Source organism: Triturus cristatus, chromosome 3_2 (genome assembly GCF_964204655.1).
Source record: "Triturus cristatus chromosome 3_2, aTriCri1.1, whole genome shotgun sequence".
NCBI classification, from domain to species: domain Eukaryota; kingdom Metazoa; phylum Chordata; class Amphibia; order Caudata; family Salamandridae; genus Triturus; species Triturus cristatus.
This window is the reverse complement of record NC_140584.1, coordinates 630,321,148-630,329,354: the sequence shown is the minus strand read 5'-3', so window position 1 is coordinate 630,329,354 and position 8,207 is coordinate 630,321,148. Positions and strand designations below refer to the sequence as shown.

The following is an 8,207-nucleotide window of genomic DNA, read 5'->3' as shown; positions in this document are numbered from 1 at the left end:
GAAAAAAGCATCGCGAACAAGCAATTCTGCGTGTTGGCGGAATTTCTGCGTGCTCGCGGAGATTTTTTACCGTTTCGTGGAGCTTTGCGTAGCGCGACTACGCAAATTCCGCCCACCCCTAAGTAAAATACATCCATAGTTTGGGCCAATTGGGCAGCTAACACTCCTGGGCCCATTACCACTGCACCTACTGCATTATTGGTAGCTATGCACCTGAGCGGTGAGCTCACCTCAAAGGCCTATATGCGAGTTTTGTAAGATCGAACAAATTATTTCAATAAAATATTTTGGAGCTCACAACCTTGATTTAATTTCTTCATCAGGTTTGGTACAAGAATGTACTAAGTGAATAAACATGTTTTGTTACAATCATAATGCTATTGTGTAAGATAATTCATGAGTACATGAATATCGAAGTGATCCCTCAAAAGAATTCTGCTCAGAGTCTATTAATTGGCCAATGCTAGAGCAAATGCTCCGAGAAGGTTACAGTTAACATACCACAAGTGTGGTTTAGGTCAGACTAATACTGATAGGTCTATTTATTGTTGGTGAATTGATGTTTATGCAGCCCTTTTTGATATAATGGATAGTTGTCTCTTTAAACTTGTGACTTTTTTTTTATAAATTCATTACATTATCTGGAAAGGAGAGTGATCTAAGATATTTTGTCCTGAACTCTCTTTTACTTTATTTTCCAAAGATGGCATTGTGCTTAAATTGAAATAAGAATTTTTATCATGTAAATCCGTTCATCCATCTAATGCAAGATAAAAGATTCATTGACTGGAACTTACAAGGGCATTAAGCTGTTATAAATACAGGACAATAAATGACAAAATGATCGACAGTGTTAGCTGCTTATGGAAGAAACAGCATCCAAGCAAACAACATCTTGGTCAATAGATTGTGTTGTGAAGCAGCAGATAAGACTCTGTTAAGGAATTATTGCTCAGTCAGCTAGGACGGAATTGCTATAGCAGCTTTCCTGATGTGTGTCCCATTATAGGAGATCTAGCTGACAAATCTTTACTGGCTTGACCTTGATGTTTGATCCGGGGCATAATATGGAAGATTTGTGCAATAGCACATTTTCAGGTCACATATTTTTTGTAAGTGAATACTCATAAACCCCCCTTCCAAATTTACCGCTATGAAATCTTTCAAATATATATATTATACTGAGGAATTATTATCAACTAGAAGAAAACGTTGATTAACTTTGGCAGTTTTGGCTCAGATGAAGACAGTGTTTCCCTTGTGATTTCCCCACTACCCATTAACCTGTCAAAATGGCTTTTCTTTTCTGCACTACTTTCTCTTGACCCTTATACACATTTTGATTTTCATCAAGCTCTCTATTTCATCCACTGATTTCACTGAACTCTTTATGTAATTTTTGTCTTGGTCCCCAGCTTCTTGTGTAACACGTTTATAGAGCATGACCATGATTATCTTGATAGCAAGTGAGCCCTGCACTACACATGTTTTATATCTGTAATACGAATCCATGAAAATATCTATATTTATCTATAAATATACATACTATGCCACTCCTCCCTGTCCCAAATTAAGAGAAAAATAACTTACCTGCCATCCTTAACCAACCCTCACCACTTTTTCAGATTTCCTTCCTCCTCCTGCAGCTGTGCTTTCTGCTTCCAGTCAAAGCAGGCAAGCACAGCGGCACTGACAGGCTCTCGGAGAGCCCTGTCAGCCTGGCCTGCAAGTGTAACTTGTTTCTTAACTCTTATCATTAGGCCATAAATGACATTGCATGGGGATGTACTAAAAGGATCATTGGGGATGATGGCATGTAATCTCTTAATTGTCTTCCAGTGGCAATGTAGTTTAATGCTTACATGTACAAAGTAAAAGTTAACTCTCTTCAGCATTTGATTTTGTTTACCTATCAGGATGTGTTTTAGCGTACATGAGCAAAGTGAAAGTTAAGTCTCTGCAGCAAATCTTGTTTATCTAAAAGGATATGTGGTTTAAATGGCTACTACATATACCTGGTACTGTTATTTGGTAAGGGTTGAGTGAAATGGGCATAGCTTTGATCTGCACAACGGATTATGGGTGACTCATTGCCACTGAATTTATTTAGGAATGCATCTGGTAGGAGATGGGGATAGGGATTTTCTACATTGGAGACGAAGGACATTAAATGGATATTACATATACCTGGTACTATTATTTAGTAAATGTTGAAGGTAAATGTGCATAGTTGTGTTCTGCATGGAGGATTACAGGGGTTACATGGTCATTGAATATATATTTTGGACTGTATTAGGTTCGTTCCAGGTAGGAAATGTGAAAATGGGTTTTCTACATCGAGGATGATGGGCGTTAAATAGTTTTTACATATCCATGCCAATGTATTTTCTTGACTACTATAAGGAAATGGTAACACAAGTAATGATTTGTACACTTGGATGATCTGTGTTAAATGGCTGTAATATATAACTGTCACTGTAGTGTAGTAACGTGGATTAGGGAAACAGGCATACATATTTTTTAAATGAGGATGATATGTGTTAAATGGCTGGAACATATACCTGGCACTGTTATTTAGTAAATGTTGAAGGAGGTAAATGGGCATAGCTGTGCTCTGCATGGGGGATACGGGTGTTACATGGCTATTCAATATATTTAGAACTGTCAGGTTCAATTGGCCGCACACTGCTCGTCACACCAGCAAATTGCCCCAAGGAACTGTGGTCAATGTAGTGGCGTCGGCGAGTACGCCTATGCCACGGTGTGTATAGAAAAGTATATGTTGCATATATCCATCCCTGGACACGTGTTTCGAGGTAATTGCCTCTCGTCAGACTGGACTGCCAAAGTTTAAAAACAGGTAAAGTACCTCTCATGGCGCGCAGGTGCTGGTCCAGGACTCGTCAGTCCAATGGCTCAAGGGATTCGTATTATATCAGGTTCAATTGGCCGCACACTGCTCGTCACACCAGCAAATTGTGTATAGAAAAGTATATGTTGCATATATCCATCCCTGGTACTTTACCTGTTTTTAAACTTTGGCAGTCCACGCGGCACCCCTTACACTTACCTGCTCCCTGCTGACGAGAGGCAATTACCTCGAAACACGTGTCCAGGGATGGATATATGCAACATATACTTTTCTATACACACCGTGGCATAGGCGTACTCGCCGACGCCACTACATTGACCACAGTTCCTTGGGGCAATTTGCTGGTGTGACGAGCAGTGTGCGGCCAATTGAACCTGATTTAATACGACTCCCTTGAGCCATTGGACTGACGAGTCCTGGACCAGCACCTGCGCGCCATGAGAGGTACTTTACCTGTTTTTAAACTGTGGCTGTCCACGCGGCACCCCTTACACTTACCTGCTCACTGCTGACGAGAGGCAATTACCTCGAAACACGTGTCCAGGGATGGATATATGCAACATATACTTTTCTAGGCGTACTCGCCGACGCCACTACATTGACCACAGTTCCTTGGGGCAATTTGCTGGTGTGACGAGCAGTGTGCGGCCAATCGAACCTGATTTAATACGACTCCCTTGAGCAATTGGACTGACGAGTCCTGGACCAGCACCTGCGCACCATGAGAGGTACTTTACCTGTTTTTAAACTTTGGCAGTCCACGCGGCACCCCTTACACTTACCTGCTTCCTGCTGACGAGAGGCAATTACCTCAAAACACGTGTCCAGGGATGGATATATGCAACATATACTTTTCTATACACACCGTGGCATAGGCGTACTCGCCGACGCCTCTACATTGACCACAGTTCCTTGGGGCAATTTGCTGGTGTGACGAGCAGTGTGCGGCCAATTGAACCATATTTAGAACTGTATTAGGATTGTTCAAGGTAGGAAATAGGGATTTTCTTCATTGGGGTTGATGGGTGTTAAATGGCCTTTACATATACCTACCACTGTATTTGCATGATTACTGTAAGGAAATAGTAATAGCTACTTTACTCACAGGGGATTATGGGCTTTAAACAGCTGTTAAACACATTCTCCCCTATATTATAACGGTCCTGGTAAGAAAATGGAAATACATAATGTGTAAATGCGGGATTATGGGGGTAAATGACTGCTACATACCCAGCACATGGTATTTTACATAGCCCCCTTGTGATAATGGCCATAATGATTTCTACTTGGGGGAAGATGGGTATTAAATGGCTATTTCATGCACCTGTCACTGTAGTGTAGTGACATGTGTTGAGGAAATCGGCATAAATATTTTTTTTATGAGGATGACGGGAGTTAAATGGCTAGTGCATATATCCAATATTAATATTTCGTAAATGTTGAAGGTAAGTGGGCATAGCTTTGTTCTACATGGGGATTATGGGTTTTACATGGCTATTGAATATATTTGGAAATGTATTGGGATTGTTCAAGATAGGAAATAGGTATACAGATTTTCCACATAGGGTATGATGGGGTGAAATGGCTTTGACAAATACCCTACACTGTATTTTCTTGATTTCTGTAAGGAAATGGTAATGGCCATAATGATTTCTGCATGGGGGATGATGGATGTTAAATGGCTGCCACATACACCTGCCACTGTAGTGTAGTGGCGCACCAGGATCGGGTCTTCTCGGTATTGGTTTGCTTAGGAAGACAGCCCAAAGTGGGTGGTAAACTCCATCTGAGGCAAAATACGGGTGCAAGACCTATAGCCAACAAGTACCGTAAGGGAAAGTATTTTTAAAAGTGAGTTTAATAGGGCATGAAACTGTCAAGAGGTAAATGGGTGTGGTCTGTGCAGTCCGTCTGGAGGATTCAACACAGCAGTATGGTCAGTAACACAGGAGGGCAGATCCCCTCTGTAGGACCACCATCTGGATGCACCTGGCCCCCACAGGGCGCATTTCCTCCGTGGCAGTGTGCTGTGATTTGATCTAGGTCATCTGGGAAAGCTTCCAGGTGGAAGGTAGCTCTCTGCTCAAGAAGAGAGTGTTACAACCCCTGTGACAGCTGCATCACGGTGTCAGCAGGGCTGTGGGAGATTCATATGCCCCAACCCTCCCCTGGAAACTGGCCCAGCTCCTCTCAGGGTGCACCAGAGCAGGGAAGGGGCATGGGGCCCCCTTCTCCCAACATGACTGTTGACTGGGGAGCGCTGTGCTCAGAGTCATGCCACTGGGCGGGGAGGCCAATGCCTGGTGCCAGGAGTCTGCGGCAATGTTGGTTACCCACCTGACCCATCTTGAAATACAGAACAAGGAGTCTAACACATGCATGAGTCAAAGGGCTGAGCGAAACCCTGTGACTCAATGAAGGCGAGGGCCCGTGCATGCCGGCTGAGGTGGGATCCCACCAAGCCCCAGTGGCCCATCTCAACAGCTTCATCCGGGAGGTGGAGCATGAGCATGTGCGACAGGACCTGGAAAATGGTAAACTATGCTTGGGCATGGCAAAGCCAGAGGACACTCTGGTGAAGGCCCATAATGGTCCTGTCACGGAAATCGGTCATCCGACCAGGATATATGGGTGAAAGATTAATCGAACCATCTAGTAGCTAGTCTGAAGTTTCCCTCAGGATAGCTGGCTCTCAGAAATCCCAGTTTTATCTGGTAAAGCGAATGATGAGAGGACTTGGAGCCAAAGCAATTGAATCTGTTCTCAAACTTTAAATAGGTAAGAAACGTGGCGCGCTGGCGTGAAGTCAAGAATCAAATGCAAGTGCAGAATGGGCCAATTCTGATAAGCAGAATTGGCACTGCGGGATTAACCAAATGCCGGGTTAAGGAGCCTGATGCCGACAGTCATCGGAACCCAGAAAACATGTTGTTTGATATAGACAGTATGATGGTGGCCATGGCAGTCAGAATCTGGTAAGGTGTGTGTAAAAACTCACCTGATGAATCAACTGGCTGTGAAGATGGATGGTGCTGGAGCATCAGGCGCATACCCAGCCGTCGCAGGTGCTGAGAGCTGCAGGGGCAATGCCCCAACAAAGTAGGAGGGCTGCTGTCGTGCTCTTGGTATTCCAGGGTGTGGGCCTGGGTGGAGACACCACAGGTGCAGATCTTGGTGGCAGGAGCAAATGTTCAAATGAGAACTTTGAAGGCCAAAGTGGAGAAAGGTTCCATGTGAACAGCAGTCAATTATGGGTCAGTCGGTCCTGAGAGATGGACAAGCGCCATTCGGAAGGGACAGGCAATGGCCTCTGTTGTCCTTGGCCGATCAAATAGGAATCAGGTTCAGATCCCCAAACCCGAAGTTGTGGAGATGGGCACCCTCGCGGTGTCCAGTGTGGTAATGCAACAATCCCCGGAGAAGCCGACAGGAGCCCCGTGGAGAGATCTCTTTTCTTTGTGAAGGGCAGGGAGTCCTGGAATGTGTTCATCCTGAAAGAGAGGCCCTTGCCTTGGAATGGGTTGTGGTTCTGGAGGTGTCGAGTGACCTCTTCCTGGCCTTTGAAAATCCGGGGCAGATGTAAGTCTCTCACCGGGCCGTACCCATTTCTGTAGCAGATCTCCAAGGTGAACAGCCTTTGGAATGTTGGAGCAATTGTAGGTAAGGGAAGTCATCAAGTCAGATCTGTACGTTCGAGTTAAGGATTGTATCTAAGAGATGGGTTGGTCGGGCTGAGGTGTGAAGTGGGGGTGAGCATGTGCTGCGACTGGACAAGACATTGCTCTCCAGGGTGGCAGTTAATCTGGACGTGAGTTGGGCCCTTCTTGTAGATTGCCCCAGTTGCAGTAATCGCCTCTCCCTGGGACATGGTAGGAGGCGTTCTGCCTCAGCCACCACCTTGCAGCTGACTCAGAACTGGTGTGGACCAGGGGAATCCAACTGCTTAATTAAAACAAAGCATCCCGAAGGCCCAAGGCGGGTGTTGATGCAATGTGATTCCTGCCTACTGCTCAGAATATCAAAGTGAAGAAATTCAATGAAGCGTGGCTAAACAGCAGGATTAACTATGACTCTCCTAAGGTAGGCAAATGCGTTGTCCTCTCCTTAGTGACATCCATGAATGGATGAATGAGATTCCTACTATCCCTACCTACTATCTAGCAAAACCACAGAAAAGTTAATGGGATTTGCAAGAATCAGCAGGGGAAGAAGTGCCTGTTGAGCTTGACTCTAGCCTGACACTGTGACGAGAGGTGTAGGATAAGTGGGAGGCACTCTGTCCGCTGGCAAAACACCACTACTCTTCATTTGTTCACTTTCCCAGTGAGGCGGGGTGGCAAGTTCAGTGGAGCTCATGCTTCCGGCTCCAAGAGCCAAGAGCATACCGGGAGTGACCCACTCCAGGGTCTCAGAAAGGACAGAAACCTCCTACGTAGCAGAAGGGCAAAAGCTTGCTTGAGCTCAATTTTCAGTTTGAATGCAGACCATGAAAGTGGGGCCTCATGATCCTTCTGACTTTTTGGGTTTCAAGCAGGAGGTGTCAGAAAAGTTACCACAGGGATAACTGGCTCGTGCAGTCCAAGTTTTCATAGTGGTGTCTCTTTTTGATAGTTCGACGTCAGCTCTTATCATTGTGAGGCAGAATTGACTAAGCATTGGATTGTTCACCCACTAATAAGGGATATGAGCTGGGTTTAGACTATTGTGAGGCAAGTTAGTTTTCCTCCTCAGATGTGTTGTTGTAATAGTAATCCAGCTCAGTATGAAAGGAACCACAGGTTGAGGCATTTTGTGTATGTGCTTGGCTCAGGAGCCAATATTGCAAATCTACCATCTGTGGGATTATGACTAAAGTCAGAATCCCCCCTAAACCGTTTTGATACCACAGTTCAGCTAAGTCTCGGCTGGCCTGGGAAAGCTGGCCTCTGGACCTGTGCGCAGGGTCACTTTCTTGGGGACTGGAGCATGGACAGAAGGGGGCCGCCTCCATCTCTCTTAGAGCATCGCATATTTGTTGGGCACCCAATGTTAAATCATTAGTAGACAACCTGATTCTGGGTAATGGTTTTGTAAGTAGCACAGCACCTCGTTGCGATCTATTGAAAGTCACCCTCTGAGCCAAGCTTTTGTCTCAGTCCTTGGGCATGTGGGCCCCCGCACACCCATGGGATCCCTCTGCTGCCAGGGAGGGATAGAGAGGAAGGAGGCTGCCGTGAGCCTGAGGTCTAGGTCACTCTGTTTGGCCCAGGCCATCTGATCATTGGGTCAGCCCTGGCATATGGTCGCTGTGCTGATCTGGGCCATCTGGTTGCTGGGTCAGCCCAGCATATCATGT

General features: G+C 45.4%; 1 pseudogene; it reads left to right on the top strand.

Moving 5' to 3' along the window:
* Nucleotides 1–4,481: 4,481 nt before the first annotated feature.
* Nucleotides 4,482–8,002, top strand: LOC146857861 (28S ribosomal RNA; annotated as a pseudogene).
* The last annotated feature ends 205 nt before the right edge of the window (nucleotides 8,003–8,207 follow it).